At 37.1% G+C, this 23,295-nt stretch overlaps 1 protein-coding gene across 1 annotated transcript in view; it reads left to right on the top strand.

The window, feature by feature from the left end:
- Positions 1 to 23,295, top strand: part of ZFPM2 (zinc finger protein, FOG family member 2) — a 523,557-nt gene that overhangs the window by 37,536 nt on the left and 462,726 nt on the right. The window lies entirely within an intron of this gene.

Raw genomic sequence — 23,295 nt, 5'->3', positions numbered from 1 at the left:
CAAGCACTTTCTTGTTGTTGTCGTTAGATTGTTTTAAAAAGTCTATATCCAAGAACCAGAGATTATTTATAATTAATCTTTCTCCCTCTTCTGAGGTGTAAGTTACATTAGAGCTGGGACTTTGTTGATTTTATTTCTTGTGATGCCTCCAGAGCTGAGTACAGCACCAAGCAATGGTAACCAACCAACTATAGTTGGTGGATGGATAAATATGTAAATGGATTTTGTGGGTTAGTGCATTTGTGTTTCTCATTTGCTACTTACTACTCTTCCTAATAAATTCTTATATCAGAACTCCTATGTTAGCTGTCTTCATATTACCCTTGAGGCATTTATTTAAAATTTTTTTAAAGGACTAGAGTTTCTGTTAAGTGTTGTTCTGAAAAATTGTTTGTTTTCAGATTCTAATATGTTTCATTTGAATTTTTAATACATTTTAAAGCATCAATAAACTGTGACTGACTTATACAGGTATCATAAAGACTTGGGTAGTGACAGTAGTCTGATGATGACCATAATTATCCAGATGTAGTGGTACTTAAAGTAAGCAAGTCTAAAAAAGTAAACCTCAGTGGAGTGCTCTCATGATAGGCTGGCTCAAAATGCTGCAAAGCACTTACGGATGCTAACTTTTTTTACAGGAAGAAATGTGATTGAGATATGTTAAATGGAAATCTATACAAAACCAGTGAAATTGTTAAAATATTCAAATATGCCATATTGTAACAAGAAAACACTGCGATGCACTGAAATCAGCAGTAGAACAGCTGTGTTTTAAAGGACAGTACTTTGAATGTCACTTGACAATTTGCTTTCAATTAGAAGTAATTTACAGGAAGATGCCCACAAGCTAATCTTTACAGGATAATTAAGTTCCATTTTCTTTACTTTTAATTAAAAAGCAGAAAAGATTTAGCTGATCCATAAAAAATGTTCTGTTTAAACATTCATCAGACTTCACACTCTTTTTTTGTTATTTGTTGTAGCAGATGTTATCAAAAGTGCAGTCTGCTCTGTTTTAAACCCTGAGTGTTTGGAAAGTGAAACATGAGTTGCAGTAGGCATGTACTGGTGAGGTATGATCATTTAACATCTGTATGTTCAAAGAGGATAAAACAGATACTAATGTTCCATTCCTTAATTGTGTTCTGTCTGATGCATTTAATTGTACAACAAAACCACATACATTAAAATGAGAAGCAGTGCACTTTTGAATTTTAAACATTATATGTAGTAGGATGATATTTTACAAAACCCTTTAAGTGTTTTAAAGTGTCCATAGATTGAGATGTAACATGTTATTTTATTCAAATTTTAATTATATAAAACTTGACACTGTTTTAACAAGAGATTTTACTCATTTGAAAAGATGGCAGACTTAAAGTGATATTCTAAAGTCTTTTAAAACTGTATTCTTTGTGTTAACAAGTTTTTAGCATCATTTCTGTTTTTATTTGGCAAAATAAAATACATTGCCAAAGGCATTTGGAGCTTTGGTTTTATAAATCACTATTGGTCAGTGACATGCAAGTGAAGTGAAAGTTGCTCAGTAATGTCCGACTCTTTGTGACCCCATGGACTATACAGTCTTTGGAATTCTCCAGGCCAGAATACTGGAGTGGGCAGCCTTTCCCTTCTCCAATGGATCTTCCCCACCCAGGGATTGAACCCAGGTCTCCCACATTGCAGCAGATTCTTTACCAGCTGAGCCACAGGGAAGTCCTCTGGTTTTATAAATCACTACTGGTCAATAAGCGCGCATGTGTGCGTGCGCGTGCGTGCACACACACACATACAACTTTTTAACCGATGAGAACAATTGAATTTGTCATGCTTTAGTCATGTAGCATACTATGTATTGTATCATATGGTCTTAAGGAATTTTGCACCAAAAATTCTCCAGTCAAGAATTCATTAATCCAGTTTTCGGTGTTTTTTTCCCCTATTCTTTTTTTTTTTTTGGCAGTTTAATCAGTCTGTTCATGTTGCTAATACTTTGGTTTATTTGGAATTTAGATTTCTGAAACTTCAAAAAAAGTTTGGACCCTGTAGATCAGTGTACTTAAAGTTTTTATAGTAATAATTTCACTCACCATGACTTCTGACAAACAAACTTGAGTTTTAATTTTCTGATCTTGTGTACCTACGATTTAAAGATGTTATTAAAGTTACCTACTTTTAATTTCCCAGTTTATTTTCCTTTGTTAGAAAGAAGAGTATATAGAAATAGCAAGAGAGCTTGCTTACAAGCCGGTTTATTTATTTGCTTTACCATTTAGGTTTATACATGTAAGAAATATGCCCAAAGGCATTCTGACCAATACAGTATAGGATACTGCAAAATAAAATAAAGAAATGCAGTTTATTTTAGCAGATATTATAAATTTCAGGTAGGAACTTCATTGTAATAATCACAAGGCATTCATTTAAATGGAGTATGTGTTTGAACATGTAAATGTCATCAGGTTCTGTAATGAACTGGCAAAAATGTGTGCTTCTCATTGAAAGGATAACACTGGGAAAAGATTAAGCATGCCCTGTCTCCTTCCTTCTCTCTTTCCTTTTAGGTAATCAACACCTGGTTGATTACATCTGTTTGAACTATAAAAACTATACTATAAACTTACATGGACGTTTTCATGAAAACGAACTGCAACAAACAGTGCTTAAACTTTCCACTTTCAGCAGAATTCTACCTTTTTGTGTCATCCTGTAATTCAGACTTTCTTTAGCAAAGATGAAACAGTTTTGTTATTGTTCTAGGGAAAACAGTGATTTCCCTTTGGTGCTTGGTTTTCCAGTTTATAACTGCTTTAGAGGAAGAGGACAGATTCTTATATATTTGTGGTGCTCTGAGGAGTTAGCAGCTTGGATGTGTTTGTCTTGTCCCTTGCATCTAAGGCATTGGCTGGTACATGCATGGTCCTCATGAGGTATTTATTAAATGACTGACTGGTCAGCAGCAAAATTTAGATACAGCTTTGTTTGATTCCTTGTACACTTTTAGTGGATTCCGTTTCATCCTTGCTTTTTCTTTTTTGTAAGAGCAAAAGGATCTGTGATCTAAGAACCTATAAGCGATTGTGCTACTTTCCACTGCCTTCAGGCCTATGCTGCTGGTGCTGCTGCTGCTGCTGCTAAGTGGCTTCACTCATGTCTGACTCTGTGCGACCGCATAGACGGCAGCCCACCAGGCTCCACCGTCCCTGGGGTGGGTTGCCATTTCCTTCTCCAATGCATGAAAGTGAAAAGTGAAAGTGAAGTCACTGAGTCATGTCCAACTCTCAGCGACCCCATGGACTGCAGCCCACCAAGCTCCTCCATCCATGGGATTTTCCAGGCAAGAGTACTGGAGTGGGGTGCCATTGCCTTCTCCGTCAGGCCTATAAATAGGGGAAATAAACATGTATAAACTATACATATAACTGACATATCAGAGAACTAGATAAATATATATACATTTATATACATATACACACAAAACATATAGTTCCCTACTTTAAAAGATAAAAATGATGGATTTGTTTTTTTCTTGTCCAAATTTAGTTATTTTCTTTTGCGGTTGTTATGGCTTATGACCTCCTCCCCCCGCCGCACACACTCACTTGATTACTGTAATGTTTGGTGTTCATTCCTTTACTCAAGATGTTTATATTTCTTGCCTGCATTTTCTAGGGATGGGTCTTGAATTTGCCTCTGTTTCTCTTTGTTATCACTTCATCCTTCTCACTCAAGTCTACCAGCTTGATCTTCAAAAATGATTTTCAACGTGTTACGATTGCTTAACATCTTCTATGGCTCCCTATTATCTACTTCATTAAATCCAACTTCTGCTTTCATTTTAGGACTTCACATAATTTGTATTACATTCTCCTTCTCAGATTATTTCTCCTGTTCTCCAGCAAGGCAGTAGGGCTTTCTCTACTCCCTCCCCCAACACACATATTCACCTCAAGTTCCTGCTTCTTGGTAAATCTGCAACGAGCTATATAAACGTGTTGGGTGAAATATTGAATAATATTTTCTCGTAATTTTTCAACAAGCTTTTTTCTTTCTTCAAAGGCTTGGTAATTAGGTTTTATGTTTGTTTCTAGAAAGATATTCTGCCACTCTGGAAAAAAAAATTCCTTAAAAAAATAATTACCTCTAGTCTGAAGATAGTGATAAAGCGTCAGTTTTTAAGACTTATCATTTTAGTTCTCAATACCTCATTGTGGACCTAGAACGTCAGTGAAAGAAAGGACCTGTAAGTCATCTATCTCCTTAACCATAGAGTGGTGGTGCCTGTCGCTGCCATTTACTTGGCTCATCAGAGCCTTTACATATTTGTAATTCAGTTCAGTTCAGTTTAGTTCAGTTCAGTCACTCAGTCGTGTCCGACTCTTTCCAACCCCATGAACTGCAGCACGCCAGGCCTCCCTGTCCATCACCAGCTCCCGGAGTTCACTCAGACTCACGTCCATCGAGTCAGTGATGCCGTCCAGCCATCTCATCCTCTGTCATCCCCTTTTCCTCCTGCCCCTGATCCCTCCTAGCATCAGAGTCTTTTCCAATGAGTCAGCTCTTTGCATGAGGTGGCCAAAGTACTGGAGTTTCAGCTTTAGCATCATTCCTTCTAAAGAACACCCAGGGCTGATCTCCTTTAGAATGGACTAGTTGGGTCTCCTTGCAGTCCAAGGGACTCTCAAGAGTCTTCTCCAGCACCACAGCTCAAAAGCACCAATTCTTTGGCACTCAGCTTTCTTCACAGTCCAATTCTCGCATCCATACATGACCACTGGAAAACCATAGCCTTGAGTAGACGGACCTTTGTTGGCAAAGTAATGTCTCTGCTTTTCAATATGCTATCTAGGTTGGTCATAACTTTTCTTCCAAGGAGTAAGCGTCTTTTAATTTCATGGCTGCATATTTGTAATTACCCTTCCATAAATAGTTTGCAGCTTGACCATAGCATTTTGCCACTCTATTAGAATGAGGCACAAAGTCCAAGTTAAAAGCAAAATCCTTAATGAATTTAACAAAATTAAGCAAAGAGCTTTAGGTTATAGGAGCAGAGTTAATGGATTCAGCTGTCTTTACTTTCATTTCAACCAACAAATTTTACATTCATTTTTCAGATGTGAACCTCGTTCAATTAACATGGAGTAAAATTAATTTTGTGAAACTGTTATATCACCCCTGGAGATAATTGGAGATAACCTAATGTGTCACAAAACTCGAGCTAGAAAATCGGCATTTATGGGGTTGGTTTCAATGACTATGTTGGGAAAGGATTTCAAGATTATTTTTGATACATATTTCTTAACCTTTGCTAGGCTTCCTTTCTGTGATTTAGCTGTGACCAGAGTAGGATTGTGATAGGGTCCTAGAATGTAGAGGTGACCAATCCCACAACCAAAGGCAGTACATGACAGTTTCTGAAAATGCGGTTGGTCCATGGACCAAAGGCATCAGCATTACCCAGAAGATAGTTAGCAAAACAAATTTGTGGGCCCCACCCCAGATAACCAGCACAGAATCTCTGTGGATGGAACCCAGGAATCTATGAAGTAATGAGAGCCCCAGTTGAACCTTACACTTGCTTAAGTGAAAGAGCTATTGGTCTGTGGAACCCCAGAGGTCAGATATTTTCAGATAAACCCAGCCTCCATATTTCAGTTGAACAGTCTATATCTAGTGATTTTTCATCTCTCATTCATCATCATAAAATGCAGACAACTTGAATCAAGGTTTCTTTGAATATGGGTCATTTCACGATTTTCATCTGTATTCTGAAGGATATTCTGAATTGATTCATCTAAGCTGATTAAAATGTAGCAGAAGAGCCAGATCACTGTGATGAGCCGTGGAAACCCCACAGTCTTTTTCTAAGAACAAACGTGTGCTTTGTTTATCTTCATGTCCTTCCATCCTACTAGAGAATGAAAGCAACTGAAAACCTTATCTCGCCCAATTTTGGCACTTAGGTTTGTTTCATTTTGGCACATGGCTGTGTGCTTTCAACATATAGGAAACTATCTGCAGAATGAGTCAAATTTCAGATTGTTTGATCAGAAGGATATTTTCCTAAAGGACTGAGGTTGTTAATATTCATACCAAATAATTAATATTTAGATGTTAAACAAGTGGCATGGAGTTCTATATTAGTTTTAATAGAAGTCTTTTAAAATAACTTGAACATTTCTTGAAATTCTAGCAATGTTATGTGAAGTGTTATTAATTAATATAATTTAAAGTATGTACATACATCAACTTTTATACATATATAAATCCTTTTCAAAAAATGAACTTTTATAATAATGTTTTATAGAACATTGTTATACAGTGGTCAATTGCAAGCTTGACCATAATAGCTTCTGTATGTATAGATGTGTGTGTTTATCATATTCTTAGAAATCTTGCAATATACTATAGAGGGTTTAAAGATAATTTTTGGCATTTTCAATTTGGTATAACTGTAGATCTGAGGCACAGTTATAACCTGCAAAGCATTTAGAAGCAAAATCATACTGGATATGAGCTTTTAGGTATTTATTTAGGTGGAGGTAGAATTAGCTCTGCCAAAGTTTTTTTCTCTATCTCCTTAAGTTGTATAATATTATGTGGTGACAATAATTATACTAGGTCTGGGCTAAGTGATCCTGATATTGGTGCTACTAAGTCTGTATTTTACATCTAACTGATTGTATTGAATTTGTGTTATGTCTGATAAGTACCGAAAAGTTATAATGCCCTAGAGGGTTATTACTATTAATGATACTGAGATACTGTGACGATAGCAGGCACCTCTCTTCATTTAAAGGACTCAGACTTTTCTCGTGCTTACTTTTTTTTGCTATATTCTGTTTATTATATTCATTTATTTTAATTTTATTGATGCTATCTAAATATCTGCTTACGTAATAATGCTAGGTTCTTGGAGGGTGAAGAAGCTGTACTATATAAATAAAGCACAGTTTCTTTCTTCAGAAAGATCTTCCCCTGTGAGTGACTAAATGGCAATGTGCTCAAATATGGAAGTAGCAATCTTAACTGACCTGTTCCTAAGGTTGTAATGTTTAAAACATAATGTTGTAACATTTAAAACATTGTAACATTAATGTTGTAAAGTTTAAACATCTAGTTTAAATTTGATACATTTTATTGCTTGATTCTAAGAATTTTGCAGCAGAGTTCCTTGGTTTGGAAATAGGAAGGGTGGACCCCTAGATCAGGAGTCACAGTAAAAAATTTTAATTTACCTTGTTATTTTCTGGTTTAATTGTTGGTTTCCTTAGCTAATGATAGTTCTCAAGGCAACCATTTCTTTCTCTTTTTTTCTTTTTTGGCTGAACTGTGCAGTATGTGGGATCTTAGTTCCTTGGTCAGGGATCAAGCCCATGTCCCCTGAATTGAAAGTGTGGAATTTTAACCGTGGGACCGCAGGGAAGTCCCAAGGCAGCCTGTTCTGTTTAGAACTTCAGAGGGTACTAAGACACCTATCACAGGAGAAAGTACTCTTGGCCAATATTTTTTTTTTCCTTCGCTTATTTTCTTTGTCAAGGGATTTATGAAAGTGTTCCTAGGATGTATCTCTAGTCACATCTATATAGTTCTTTGAAAATCAGGCTTCTTGAATACTGCATGTTAACTAAAATATTTCTTAGTATGTCTTTCAGGGTTTTAGGTTCTTGATGAAATTTTAAACTATACTGTCTTTATTTCATCCATGACACTAATGGTGTCGAGTAATTTTTTTCTCTTTGATTTACTAACTATATAGAAAACAGTATGGGCACACCATCAAATAGGCAGTTTAAAAGATCATTTATTACAGTGGTTCTCAGGTGGAAACATTACCAAATTATTTGGTTTAAAAATATTTATGTAAATAGTTGTCTTCTTAGTTTCAGTGAAGGAAGGAAGTAAATGAATATTTATGAACCCAGTAAATATGTACTAATACTCAGTACATTTGTATTGTGCTATATGCTTTAATTTAGATTGTCTCATATTGTCCTTATAATGACACTTTAGATTAGTCTCAGAGAAATTAGGAACATGTCTGAGAATCAAACTGAGCAGTATCTAATTTCCAAAGCCACTGTGTTTCTACCATGACATGCGACTTCTTGCCATGAGGCCACATGCTAACATTTTGTGGAAGGTGCAGTAATCAATAACATCTAGTCCCTGCTTCTGAGACAGCAAGGAATGGAAGAGACAGCTTTAGTAAAAACAGGACACATGGAATCTTAAGATGCTGTGTATGCCGTGTGCTCTTGAGTGTGTAGGAGGGAAGAAGACGCATTGTCTAAGGTCAATTATTCCCACCTCTAATTTTCTTAACATTGAATTAAATAGCAGTGAATAGGTATTGCTCAGTGTGTGGCATACAGCCTGTCTTGTCAAGTTGCTTTTTTCTTGAAAACTGTGTTAATTTTTTTTCCAGAAAAGAAAGGAGGATGTGTCGTGGGTAAAAAATAGGCATAGTTAGCACCAATTCTATATACTGGTTTTGGCTTCAGTCCAGAATTCTGACTGTAGATGGGGATTTTTATTTGTATATTGTTTTTTCAAAAGTGGGGGACACTTAACATGTATTTTCCTTTTGTTTATGTATGAGCTCCATTTTACTAAAGTTATCTTCATGGTATTGAGCGACTTCACTTTCGCTTTTCACTTTCATGCATTGGAGAAGGAAATGGCAACCCACTCCAGTGTTCTTGCCTGGAGAATCCCAGGGATGGGGGAGCCTGGTGGGCTGCCGTCTATGGGGTTGCATAGAGTTGGACACGACTGAAGCGATACAGCAGCAGCAGCAGCAATATGGAAACAATATTCCCCATATTTAAGACTCGTTTTAAGCTCTCTTACTAGAGAATTGAATAGATGGCTGCTAGATAAAGGCATCCATAAAACAATAATTGAATGTATTTATTAAAAATAGCGTTTCATTCTGTACTATAACATATACTTGTAAATTTTTATAGTGTTATGACATATTATCTAGATTGGTTTTTGGAGAGTGGGGAAAACTAATGTAATTCAGACAAGCAATAATCACTAAGTCAAGAAATAGGGCAATTAAAAAATGATTCATGGCAAGTAAGAGTGAGACATTTATATTCTGAAAATTAATTGTGAGACTTTTTATTTAAATCATCATCAGAAAGAAAAATTCAAGGAAAAGAGAGGTTCAAGTAAATTTTAATATGTGCTCATCCTGAGTACAAATTAGTAAAGATCTTAGATTTAACTCATGTGTCAGAGTTCATTAAACAGATTGAGAAATCCTATTTCACTGTGACTAAGCTGCCTCAAATTTTAACTTCCGTACTTATATATAATTGTAATATAGTGATTGTGTCTGTTTTGATAAATCTACATATATGTCCATGATGTGAGTGTATGAAAGAGATGAATACTTGACTTTATAGGGTTGACAAAGATGTGTTCTGTTTGCCAAAGCAAATGGGAGAGCTCTTATAAATCTTCAGATCTCTAAATTATAAAAAAGAAATTCTTTTATGACACATAAACAGCAACTATCTCCAGCTGGGCAATCCACTTAAGGTACAGAATATCCTTAGAAACTGGCTTTTAACTCTAAATTTCTGATGTTTCGCATCCATGCTCTTTGACCTTGTAGGTCTCTGATCATTACTGTCCTACTGTACTCCTGTTTAGTTTTCCCCTTTTTATTCTTTGGTTCACTCTTCCTTCTTTTCCCTATTAAACTTTTCTGGCCTGGGCCCTCCTATCTCAACTTGCTCTGTTTTCCAAACATTTTTAAGATTCCTTCAGATGAGCCCAGCCTAATTTATGAGCACTGGTATGAGGAAGGCTCTGGCCTATCCCTTCCAATTTGTTAGGTATCAGGGTGTTTGGAATACTTTCAGTGTTAGCTTTGGTGAACTCATGGGACAGAGCTGCTGCTGCTGCTGCTGCTGCTAAGTCACTTCAGTCGTGTCCGACTCTGTGTGACACCATAGACGGCAGCCCACCAGGCTCCCCTGTCCCTGGGATTCTCCAAGCAAGCACACTGGAATGAGGTGCCATTTCCTTCTCCAATGCATGAAAGTGAAAAGTGAAAGGGAAGTTACTCAGTCGTGTCTGACTCCGTGACTCCAAGGACTGCAGCCCACCAGGCTCCCCCGTCCATGGGATTTTCCAGGCAAGAGTACTGGAGTGGGTTGCCATCGCCTTCTCTGATGGGACAGAGCTAATATAAAAGAATTTTAGATTCAGTGATAGATAAGTAGGAGATCATTGACCTTGTGATTTGCAAGTCTAATATTAAAAAATCTCATTTGAATTTTGGAATGACAGTATAAGAAGCAGCGTTTCAGATCTGAGGACCAGACTTAAATTGCTTAGAACATGTTAAAACTAGAACTAGGTAAAACTCCTTCCAGTAGATGATAAACTTTTCTTAGAGTAGCACCTGTATAAGAAATGGAGCAAATTCCATGACCTGATATTTAATTTCAGAGATTAAAGTTGATGATTAACAAATTTGTAGAGGTAACAAGTATAGGTTGTGGAATTTGGGATTAAGAAGGATTCTCTTTGCCATAAAAAGTGTTTTTAGATATTCATTCAGTAAGACCAATAAGCAGCAGTTAGCTTCACATTTTTTGTTTATTTAACAAAATGTAGTGGGAGAAGTCTCCAAATTAAATCATACTGCTTAAAGGAGGAGAAAAATGATTTCTCTTTTAGTGCATTCAAAGTGGCCTCCTGAGAAGAAAGACTGATGAGCTCAGCCTCAAACCCCTTACTCAGCTGCGTGGCTTCTGGCATCTCTGTCAAGCAAATTGGAGACGCCTCAGTTTCATTTGGGAATCTGTACCTGTAGGTGCTTTTCGAGGGAACAACTTAATTTAGATCTCCCCTCCATTTCGTTTTCCATGCTGTTCAGAATCCTGAGAGTTTTTTTTTTTTTTTTGTAATGATTGGTGATTTCTAATACACCGGCGATCATTTCAGCCTCTGTTAAAGCCTGGGTATTAGACTGGCCCCATCTTTATAAAGGGCTTTCCAAGGTGGCTCAGTGGCAGAGAATTGTCCTGCCAGTGCAGAAGATGCAGGAGATGTGGGGTTCATTCCCTGTGGCTCAGAAAGACCCCCTGGAGGTAGGATATGGCAACCCCCTCCAGTATTCTTGCCGGGAAAATTCCATGGCCAGAGGAGCCTGGTGGGCTACAGTTCATGGGATTGCAAACAGCTGGAGATGACTGAGCATGCATGCATGCATCTTTATAAATTTGTTGTTAAGTTAACTTACTCCTGGGCACCTCCCTGGTAGCTCAAATGATAATCTGTCTACAGTGCAAGAGACCTGAGTTCAATTCCTGGGTTGGGAAGATTCCCAGAGAAGGTAATGGCAACCCACTCCATTATTCTTGCCTGAAGAATCCCATGGACAGGGGAGCTTGGCAGGCTATAGTCCATGGCGTTGCAAAGAGTTGCACATGACTGAGTGACTAACACAGGTTTAAAACTAAGTGTTCTGTTTGTTGGGCAAATGATACTGGAATATTTCAAAGCAGATGATCATGGTAACTCTGCAGAATGACATACCGACTTGTGAAAACACTGATTTCAGTTGCCTTTTAATTATGGAGGTTATGGCATGTTACATAATTCAATCCTTAGGCATGCTCTACAATATTGAATTCCCTCTCAGAGTTCCCATCCCTAATCGAGGATGGTTTTCTTATTAGACAGAGATCTAGGAGTAAAGATTTCTAAATACTTACTAGACTCACTGGAGAGACTTTTTTTTCTGGAATGTAAGCATTTGTTTAGTTTTCACAAACACCATTAATTCTTTATTAAAGAGATATTATGAAGAGATACTAAATCTGTACATGGAAGATAAGTTGGATAGATGTATCACACTGAGAATATTTTTATATTAAATTTCTTTAAATTAGGAAAGTCAGATAGACATATATAAGGAGAATTTTTAAGGAGATGAGAGGTAGTTGCTGTGATTACTAGTACTTACTAGTAATGATAGCTAAATTAATCTAAGGCCTTGTGGTCATATACTCATCACTTTGAGCCTGATCAGAGTAATGTAGGCATTACAGGAATTGAAAAATTAAACTGAAATGTTCACATTGACTATTAAGTATTGGATATTTATACAAAGCAAATGGGTAAAGCACTATTTTTTCCTTTATTTTATTCCTGAGTTATTTCATTATGAAACTGCATACTCAGTAAAGAATGTGGTAGCTCTTTTCCTTCCCAATTCCTTTCTCCCAACTTCCATTCTTAAAATAACTATATTTTGCCCTGTCTAGAGGCATGTGGAATGCATAACTCCTCTTTCTCTTCTTCTAGTTTTTATAACTACTGTGGATAAATTTCAAGGTGGTAAAGAGAAGAGTAGGTTTGGTTGAAATGAGAATAAGTGGAGGTTAGGCTTGAGTTGAGCTCTGGTGAAAGGAAGAAACATTTCTGGAAAAAACAAAGTGCACTGAGGAAACTTGGTTTGCAGCTCTGGATTCTGGAGGAAGAATCAGCAGCAGGTAACTCTCATTGCCCACAATTCTGGCAGTGGGCTTCCTTGAGCCTCAGCTGGATGGGTCCTTTTTTTTTATTCCATCAATACAGATGAAAACTTTAAAATGCACATGGCAGATGAAGATGTCACATTCAATTTCAATGTCTAATTTAAGTGTCATTAGTAGGTCAGACAAGAGGATGTAAGTAACTGAAGGCAGATCTTCTTCTGCTCTGATAGGATATCGAGATACAAAGATAAAGAGAGCCAGAGATCCCAGGGGCCCTGAAAGTGAAGAGTGATCACCACAGTGAAAGGAAGCTGAATACAAGTGTCTGGTTCACTATGAAAGTGCCTGGTGTATAATAGCTGCTTGACAAAAATACGTCTCAGCGTGGTCTAGGGCTGGTCACTTCTATTATCTTTGTTCAGCCTGAGGCACTGTGTAGCTTTGACCTAGGAACTTTTTGAAGTTCATTTCTGAGTCCCAGTGTTTCTGTTTCATTTGATTTACAAAGTGCTTTTCAACATTAACTTTGTAATGAAGGAGCTTTATTCCCAGAAGATGTTTTAGCCAGGGGTATACATGTCATGATTTATGGCTAGAGCAAATAATGAAATATATAAAAACCACACATGGTAGGGCCCATTAAGTTATTTCTAGATAACTTTGCTCCTAAGTTAAACTGGCTATGTTTTTCCATGTCTATGTCTGATAAGTAGATTTATCTCAACATCAGGTTTTCACAAGATTAATAATCCCTCTTTGTAAAGAGAATCTGTTTTAAAATTGAAGACAATTATCCTGACATGAATTATATAAACATGTGCTAAGTAAATAATATTATGCTTTCATATACTTAAAACATAACTAATATTCTAAGAATACTTTTGATCAGGTATCTTTCAGAAATGGGAGCGTCTACTCAGCAAGAAAAAAAGTGGTGGTCTATTAAACAAAAAAGATTTTTTTCTTTAGCTTGAGTAATATAATGGTCTCAGAGCTTTAACCTGAATTATTAGCACATATAAATCCATCTTCTTAATTAAATGGGGTCTTTGCCCATTGAACACCAGCGTATGGACAGCGTTAGTTACTAGATGTTATTATGAGGCTGGCCTGGCCACATAATCCATTAGAGGTAGGATTCAGTTATATTGGTAGCAGCAAAGTGATTTTTATGGTCGTGAGAATCTTTTCTTTGTTCTGTCAGTATCAATTATTTCAGTCCTAATAGAAAGCTTAAAAAGGGGTCAAGTTTATGATTTATGCTTTGGACAATTTGTAACATTTCTATCTAACAAGCCTATATATATATATATATATATATTATTTTTTTTTTTTTCTGGAAAAGACTTGTACTATGTAGTTTGTCTAAACTACCTTACTATGTGGCTAAGGGGAGAGTGAGAGTGATGTGACAGGATTATGTTAGAAAATTTCATTGAAAGGCATGAGTAGACATTAAAATAATAAATATGCATGTATGATAGTATGTGTCTGTGCATTTATGATTGTAATAGTGAATGTTTGCTTTGGGAGTTGTATTCAATTATGTTGAAAATTTTGGAGAAATAATTTAGAGTAATAGGTTAAATTCTGTGGTACAGGAACTCTAGATAATGATTCAAAGTCTTGGTCCATTTTTCAGATGAAGCAACAGTACACTACTGAAAAACAACTCACTGAAATGACTGGAAAGTAAGTCAAGTGCAAAACTGGCACAGCATAATGGGGGTAGTTAAAGAACTTGTTTCAGGATGTTAGACAACATCTTAAGAGGATAGCTAGGGACAGTGCATGTAAATTTTATGACACGGAAGTACTTAGCAAATGAAATGCTAGTTGTTCTTTCTGGTGGACAGACATTTTTATAGATAGGTAAATCCCAGTTAAGAATATGGATGGATCGTCTAATAATTCTTTTTTTTTTTTTCCCCAAATTGTGACTTGATGAATTTCTCTCTTGGAAGAGTGTAAGCAGTGTTTAATCATCCTTCAGACATATTATAGAGGGAAAAACACTGAGTGGGAGGTTGGGCTTCATGACCCTTGTGCATGGTTTTTTAGGTATTACATCTCAAGTGCAGGGACTCCATCTTACTGATTTGTGTTACACAAAACAAATACAACACAGCTCTGTGGAAACATAAAAAACAAAGGAGCTATTTCAGCAGGAAGGTCTTCAGCAGACAGTAGTTGGTGAAATTAATTAAACTAAGCCAAGAGCGAGTCCGCCATATTCACTCTTTTGATCATAACACTTTTTGAAGATTTGCTCTGTGCTGGGCATGTTGCAGAGTTTTTATGTGAGTTGTTTTAACCCATAGAGTATGACCCCTATTTTATAGATGAGAAAACTAAGGCAGAGAAAGGTAAAGTGATTTACTCAGTGTCACATAGCTGGTGGTCATACCTATCTCAGATTTGAGCCCTAGTTGTCTAACACCAGAGCTAAAGCTCTTCATTACATGTACTTCATTATGTGTACACACAATAGTAATTGTCTTGATGCATCTTTACAATGGATTCTTGAGAATATCCTAACTCTGTACTTGTGGGCCTTTAATATGTTCAGTACTACTGATGCTGTGATGGTAATTAAACATTTGTAAGTCATGAACCCTGGGAATTCAAGATATTGAATTCTGAATAGGTAGAGATTTCTGAAATTCCAGAAACATTGCACCTCTATTTAATACTGTTTCTTTTCTGTGTGTATGCTTGTATGTGTGTGTGTGAGTCCATGTCCACACATGATAATTTTGCTAACAATATGGAGCTAGTCGAATAAGACTTAGAGCAAGGAAAAGGAGATAGGAAATCAAGTAGTATTCTCTCTATCATGTAAGTCCCAAAGTGCTCAATTTTTTAAGGATTGGTGCATTCTGCTAGTGGACATATATAGATGGCTGAATGATACAAATGTGCATGCTTAGCTTTCCTGGCTTGTAATGTGCTTTTCTGGAAGTAATAAAGGATGGGGATAATTATACAGCTTACATCCAAGAGCTGAAAGGGATTTTAGGAAGGTCATAATCCAAGGTCATGAAGGGGGAAACAAACCAAGATTTAGACCCCTCAGATGGTCACACAAATTCAGATTCAGGAAATTTGTAAATAAGCAGGAGTGTTGAATTATTGGGTTCTGGCTAGACATATTAACATATAGATTATAGATCTGCCTTCAGTTATTTACATCCTCTTGTCTGACCTACTAATGACACTTAAATTAGACACTGAAATTGGATGTGACACCTTCATCTGCCATGTACATTCTAAGGTTTTCATCTGTATTGATGGAATAAAAAAAGGGCCCATCTAGCTGAGGCTCAAGGAAGCCTGCTGCCAGAATTGTGGGCAATGAGAGTTACCTGCTGCCGATTCTTCCTCCAGGATCCAGAGCTGCAAACCAAGTTTCCCCAGTGCACTTTGTTTTTTCCGAAAATGTTTCTGTGATACTGTCTTTTGTAAGAATAGAATATGATAACTGGACTGTACATTACATATTGTGTCTATCAACATTAATTATCCTTAATTAGTGAGATGTACTATCACTTATGTTTTAACCTGTACGTTAAGCACATCATGAGAAATGCCAGACTGAATGAGTTACAAGCTGGGAATCAAGATAGGCGGGAGAAACATCAACGACCTCAGATATGTGGATGATACCACTCTAATGGATGGCAGAAAGTGAAGAGGAAATAAAGCCTCTTGATGAGAATGAAGGAGGAGAGTGAAAGAGCCAGCTTAAGACTAAGTATTAAAGGAACTAAGATCATGGCATCTGGCCCCATTACTGTATGGCAAATAGAAGGGGAAAAGGTGGACGTAGTGACAAAGTTCCTCTTCTTGGGCTCCAGAATCTCTGCAGATGGTGACTGCAGTTGTGAAATCAGAAGATGACTGCTTCTTGGCAGGAAAGCGATGACAAACCTAGACAGTGTGTTGAAAAGCAGAGACATTACTCTGCTGACAAAGGTCCATATAGTCAAAGCTATGGTCTTCCCAGTAGTCATGTACAGTTGTGAGAGCTGAACCATAAAGAAGGCAGAGTGCCAAAGAATTGATGCCTTCAGACTGTAGTGCTGGAGAAGACACTGAAAGTCCCTTGGAAAGCAAGGAGATCAAACCATTTTAAGGGAGAACGACCCTGAATATTCATTGGATATTGAATACTGCTTAAGCTGAGGCTCCAGTATTTCAGTCATCTGATGCAAACAGACGACTCATTGGAAAAGTCCCTGATGCTGGGAAAGATTGAGGGCAGAAGGAGAAGAGAGCTTCAGAGGATGAGATGGCTGGATGGCATCAAAGATGCAATGAACATGAACTTGGGCAAACTCCAAGAGATGATGAGGGACAAGGAGGCCTAGCAGGCTGCAGTCCATGGGGTCGCAAAGAGTCGGACATGACTGGGCTACTGAAGAACAACAATTATCACTGCATAAGGATATCTTTGTTTTTAGATTGTACATACTGAATGCATAGGGCCATAATACTTACAACTTACTTTCAGTTGTTTCAGCAAAATGAAAACAGTGATATTATTATTACCCGGAAAGAGACATAATGCAAATGGAGCAAAGTGATAGCAATTTATAATTCTAGGTGAAAGGTATATGCATGTTTTACTGTGTCAACATTGTAACTTTTGAATATTTAAAATATACCAAATAAAAATTAGAAAGAAATAGATAGTTCTGACAGATAAATACAATAGCAGTAGTGGTGGTCATAGTGGAAGTAGTTGCTGTAGTAAGTGTGTACTGAGCTTTCTAGGTAACAGTATGACATACAAAAGTATCCAAAAGTCAGAATAACTTATGATGCTGACATTAGAATAGAATGTTCACTGTAGTGTCCTAAGATTGATATTAAATATATCTGTATTTGTATATGCCTAATAGTGACAGAAAGCTGCTCCCAAACGTTTTCTTGAAGTATAGTGAACTTTGTAAATTATCAAACATATTCTTAAGCTATGTTAGAGATGTAGAGATATAGAGATATTGTGATGTAGAAATAAGGGAACTTAAGTAGGAGAAGAAAGCTCTTCTAAATTGTATCCATTAGGAGTGTGGCATATTAAGACGTAATTGGAAGGAATGAAGGTTGATGATCAGAATAGAGTGTAATTTAAAATATTGTGTAAATGAAGAAGATATTATAGAGAAAACAGGAGAAAAATATTTTAGGTATGAATAATATTCAAAATCCATAGATCACCTGCCACTTCATGTACACAAGGCCACTGTGTGCTCTGAGCAATGTGGTTTTAGATCTTAACATTCCTTATCTTTAAACCTTTGGGAAGCAGGAAGCCCACTATTGTTCTTGTTAGCCAGTCCACCCCTTGTTGGCAAATTGTCTTGGTGTTTTTGCACTATATGCTCCGCGTGGGAGCATATAATTTCTAATTTGCTTAAGATGAAAGCAAAAGATCTTCAAAGACTCAAAAGAACCTATATTTCCATGTTTACTTCCTCAAGTCAATCATTCATTCGTATAAGTATTCATTTATATTTTCATAAGATTCTTTCTCAACAAGAACCCTTAGAAATCATTTTGATTTTTTTTTTTTTGCTGACATTGAAGTCTAAGTCCATTTATTATTACCTTACTTCAATTTTATTTTCATTTCTCTCTATTCCTAAACCTCCATTTTAAATGAAATAAATAAATAAATAAATAAAACCAAGACATTTTTTCCCTTCAATCTCAAAACATCTCTTAGAGGATCTGACAAAGAGTAGTCTGGATTTCACAGGGCAGTGGCCCCATAGTTATTATTACATACTAGTAAGGCAGAGAAAAACAAGTCTCGTGTGGATGAATATAGTGCTTTAAGAATACAAATAAAGAATGTTACAAAAACCGAAGGTAGGTTATTTGACCAAAAAAAAAAAAAAAAAAAGCCCAGAAGTTAGTGTCTAATTATGTGTTCTAGTCAGAGAAAAGCAACAACTACAAGAAAACAAAACAAATGAGATAAATAAACAACAAAGAAAAATGAAAAGTATATACATTTTTTCTCTTAAATACAGTAAACCTATAAAAATGATAAAGGAGAACATTGTCCCTTTATCAGATGGGAAAGGAAAGCTCTTAACCGATGACATACAAAAGGCAGAGCATTTTCCTTACTCCTGTCTTCACACAAAAAGGTCATCTTTGATCTAATCACTTCAATAGCCAACACCTGGGCTGGCAGGGCAGAAAGAGCACCATAAAAGAAGGAATGAACTAGAGATTGTATTTGAAAAAAAAAAAAAAAACAAACACTGAAGTTTGTTCAGATGCTGGGTTGGTAAACTTTAGTATAAATTAAACTCTTAAATATGGGGTGTCTATTCTTTTTCTTTGTTGGGGCTTTCAGTTCATATGATACATGTCATCTCTTGCAATTAAATAACTAATAGTCGTGTTTGTGTAGAGTTGAGAGGAAGTCAGTTCAGAATATGACATGGCCCCAACTCTCAAGTAATCCACACACACAATCATCTAGGCTTGGTGAGACTTTCTCATAGAGAAAATGGTATAATGTGATTTATTTTTAAAATTATTCATGAAAACACTTCTTGCTAAATAGAGTTTTTATGAATTAAAATGCATATCAATAGTTTTATTAAGCAGCCTCAACTTACTTATGTATGAGTTTTAAGCTATGATTTTTTTAATGAAAGAGTAAGATGATGATGTCATGGGGAGACTCAGTAGGTTTGGTCAGGTGGATAGGCACGGGAATACAGTCCAGGAAGCACTGGCATGAAATGGGAAACCACTCAGAATGGTAACTTGTTAATGACTGAATTAGAGTCCAGAATCGCATCCTGGATTGCCAATGTTATTCCTTATCAGTTCAGTTCAGTCGCTCAGTGAGACTCTTTGTGACCCCATGCACTGCAGCACGCCAGGCTTCCCTATCCACCACCAACTCCTGGAGCCTACTCAAACTCATGTTGATCTTGTCAGTGATGCCATCCAACCATTTCATCCTCTGTCGTCCCCTTCTCCTCCCACCTTCAATCTTTCCCAGCATCAGGGTCTTTTCCAATGAGTGGTTCTTTGCACTCATGTGGCCAAAGTATTAGAGTTTCAGCTTCAACATCAGTCCTTCCAACAGAGCGATTCAAATTTATGGGAATAGTCACCATCTTATTTACTTTAGAATTTCTAACTTTCATACGTAGAATGAGGACTCTGTCCCTCGACTACTATCCAGAGACTTTTTGCCAGAACCCAGGCTATGATCTTTTGTGATTTTGCTCCCGGTGTGTGTGGTGTAACTTGATTTTGATTAAGTGTTCAGATAAAATGTCCCATGATATTTTTGTTATTATTTTGTAGCAATGACGTTTTCTTTCCAGCAATCATTTTTGAGATGCCACAATATGTTATTTACTATTTGTCCAAAGGATCTAAAATCCCTGGGTTTTTCTCCATTCCATGGAAACCTGGATAGGAAAATATGACCCATTTTGATATACAATGTTGTATTAGTTCTAGGTGTATAGCAGAGTGAATCAATTATATATATATATATACACACACACATATATCCACTCTTTTTCAGGTTCTTTTCCTATATAGACCATTAAAGTATTGAATAGAGCTCCTTGTGTTATACAGTAGTCCTTATACTTAACTTTAATATGTATATGTATATATATTTTAAATATATAGATTTTATATATTCATTTATATAGATATATTTATATGAATTTATGCATATTATATAAATATATATATTTTTATATAGTGTGTATATGTCAAACCCAATCTTCCAATTTATGCTCCCTGCCGCCTCATCCCCAGTAACCATAAGTTTGTTTTCTACATCTGTAACGTTCTGTTTTGTGGATAAGTTCATCTGTTTAGTTCAGTTCAGTCACTCAGTCATGTCTGACTCTTTGTGACCCCATGGACTGCAGCATGCCAACTCCCGGAGCATACTCAAACTCATGTCCACTGAATCTGTGATGCCATCCAACCATCTCATCCTCTGTCGTCCCCTTCTCTTCCCGCCTTCAGTCTTTCCCAGTATCAGGGTCTTTTTGAATGAGTCCACTCTTTGCATCGGGCAGCCGAACGAAGTATTGGAGTTTCAGCTTCAGCATCAGTCCTTCCAATTAATATTCAGGACTGATTTCCTTTAGGATTGATTGGTTTGATTTCCTTGAAGTCCAAGGGACTCTCAAGAGTCTTCTCCAACACCACAGTTCAAAAGCATCAATTCTTCAGTGCTCAGCTTTATTTATAGTCTGACTCTCACATCCATACATGACTACTGGTAAAACCATAGCTTTGACTAGATGGACCTTTGTAGGTAAAGTAATGTCTCTGCTTTTTAATACGCTGTCTAGGTTGATCATAGTTTTTCTTCCAAGGAGCAAGTGTCTTTTAATTTCATGGCTGCAGTCTGAAATTTTAATTTCAATATCTGCAGTGATTTTGGAGCCCCCCCAAAAATAAAGTCTGTCGTTGTTTCCACTGTTTCTTCATCTGTTTGCCATGAAGTGATGGGACCAGATGCCATGCTCTTTGTTTTTCGAATGTTGAGTTTTAAGCCAGCTTTTTCACTCTTTTTCACTCTTTTTCACTTTCATCAAGAGCCTCTTTAGTTCCTCTTTGCTTTGTACCATAAGGGTGGTGTCATCTGCATATCTGAGGTTATTGATATTTCTGCCTGCCATCTTGATTCCAGCTTCATCCAGCCTGGCATTTCTCATGGTGTACTCTGCATATAAGTTAAATAAGCAAGGTGACAATATACAGGCTTGACGTACTCCTTTCTCAATTTGAAACCAGTCTGTACCCCCCCTTTTTTTTTAGATCCCATATATAAGTTCTATAAGGTGAGAGTTGGCAAGAGAAGAGAAGAGTTAAGGGGAGCAAAGAATAGCCTGTAGCCTCCTACCTGAAGGCAAGAGTTTCATCAGGAAAAGAAAAGAAAGAAAAAGGAAGAGGAATGGCTAAAGGGAGTGGGGCTATTGTAGGTACATCCTCTGGTCTCACCAGTGCTGTGGCAAAGAAGAAGCCACAGAAAGCATCACAATTCTCCATGTGACCTTGAAATAACTAGTGATTCTGCTCACTCGTATATATAGCAGAATCAGTGTCCTATAATATAGCGAGGCAGATTTGTTTGATAGTAAAGGTTGAAGTTTGTAAATTGGCAGATAAGACTGCCAATTTAGCAGATATGCTGATTAAATATTATAAGTTTAAGTATTCTTTATTATAGCGTTTACTCATCTCTTTTATGTGCGCAAAAGTACAAACCTGAAGAAAACTGGCCCATAATCATAGGCCCAGGTACCATTTGAGGTCAGCCATTCAATCCCTTTCTGGAGCCTACTCCATCTTTCCCAAGACTTTGATCCTTCAGCTTTTCTGTTCTTTTCTATGCAACAGTTTTCTGTAGATAAAAAAATAATTCCAATATGAATAAAAATAAGTTTCATCATCATCTATCACAAAATCCTTCCTTGACTCCAAATACCACTCTAATTCTCTGTACCCTGCTGCTGCTGCTAAGTTGCTTCAGTCGTGTCCAATTCTGTGCGACCCCATAGACGGCAGCCCACCAGGCTCCCCCATCCCTGGGATTCTCCAGGCAAGAACACTGGAGTGGGTTGCCATTTCCTTCTCCAATGCATGAAAGTGAAAAGTGAAAGTGAAGTCGCTCAGTCGTGTCTAACTCTTTGTGACCTCATGGACTGCAGCCTACCAGGCTCCTCCATCCTTTTCCAGGCAAGAGGACTGGAGTGGGGTGCCATTGCCTTCTCTGCTCTGTACCCTATTCACACCAAAAGTCTTGAGTTTGTTGTCTGTAATCTTACTTCCATTCTTTCATCTCCTTTTTGCCACTTCACTCCATCCCAGTTAGGATCCATTTCCTCAGCATTCAGCTCCCTTCTGTTCAGATTACACCGATGAGTTTCATGGAGTCCAATCCAATCTTCACATCTTCTCTTAACTCTTAGCATCGTTCAACAACATGGGCTGCTCCCTCCATCTTGAAGCACTGCATCTTCTCTTGACTTTGGTGACACCGTAGAAAGTGAACATGAAGCCGCTCAGTTGTGTCTGACTCTTTGCGACCCCGTGAGCTGTAGCCTACCAGGCTTCTCTGTCCATGGGATTCTCCAGGCAAGAATACTGGAATAGGTTACCATTTCCTTCTCCAGGGGATCTTCCCCACCCAGGGATCAAACCCGGGTCTCCTGCATTGGAGAGAGACGCTTTACCCTCTGAACCAGCAGGGAAGCCCTGGTGATACCATACTTCCCTCCTTTTCCTAAGAACCTAATGGGATTTGGCTTCTCCTTTTCACTTTCCTTGATTGATTTCTCTTCTGTTCAGTATCTAAGTATTGGACTTTGCAAAGCCTCTCTATTGTACCATCTTCTTTTCAAGGCTATGTTTTCTTTAGTCCTATAGCTTTAAATACCGTTTGTATATGAAGGGTTCTCATTTATTATTTAGCATTAATTGTTCCCATTTTTACATCCTCTCATATCCAACCCATAATAAGCTCTGTCAACCCTGCCCCTAAAATATTTTCTGAGTGCATCTATTTCTCTCCTCCTTCGTCCATGTCATCATAATCTCTCTGAATTTCATTTTTACTTCCTTAAAATTCATTCTGTGTACAATAGCCAGAGTATCCTTTAAAATGTAATTCATACATCATTTATCTGCTTAAAATTTGCCAGTTGTTTCTCATTGCAATTAGAATAAGATCTGCATTCCTGTCCTTGGGAATGCTTGCTTTGCCTGCCTGTTC

The sequence above is a fragment of the Ovis aries genome, chromosome 9 (assembly GCF_016772045.2).
Source record: "Ovis aries strain OAR_USU_Benz2616 breed Rambouillet chromosome 9, ARS-UI_Ramb_v3.0, whole genome shotgun sequence".
Classification (NCBI taxonomy): domain Eukaryota; kingdom Metazoa; phylum Chordata; class Mammalia; order Artiodactyla; family Bovidae; genus Ovis; species Ovis aries.
Note: the sequence above shows the minus strand (reverse complement) of the source record. Positions and strands in the feature narration are given on the sequence as shown.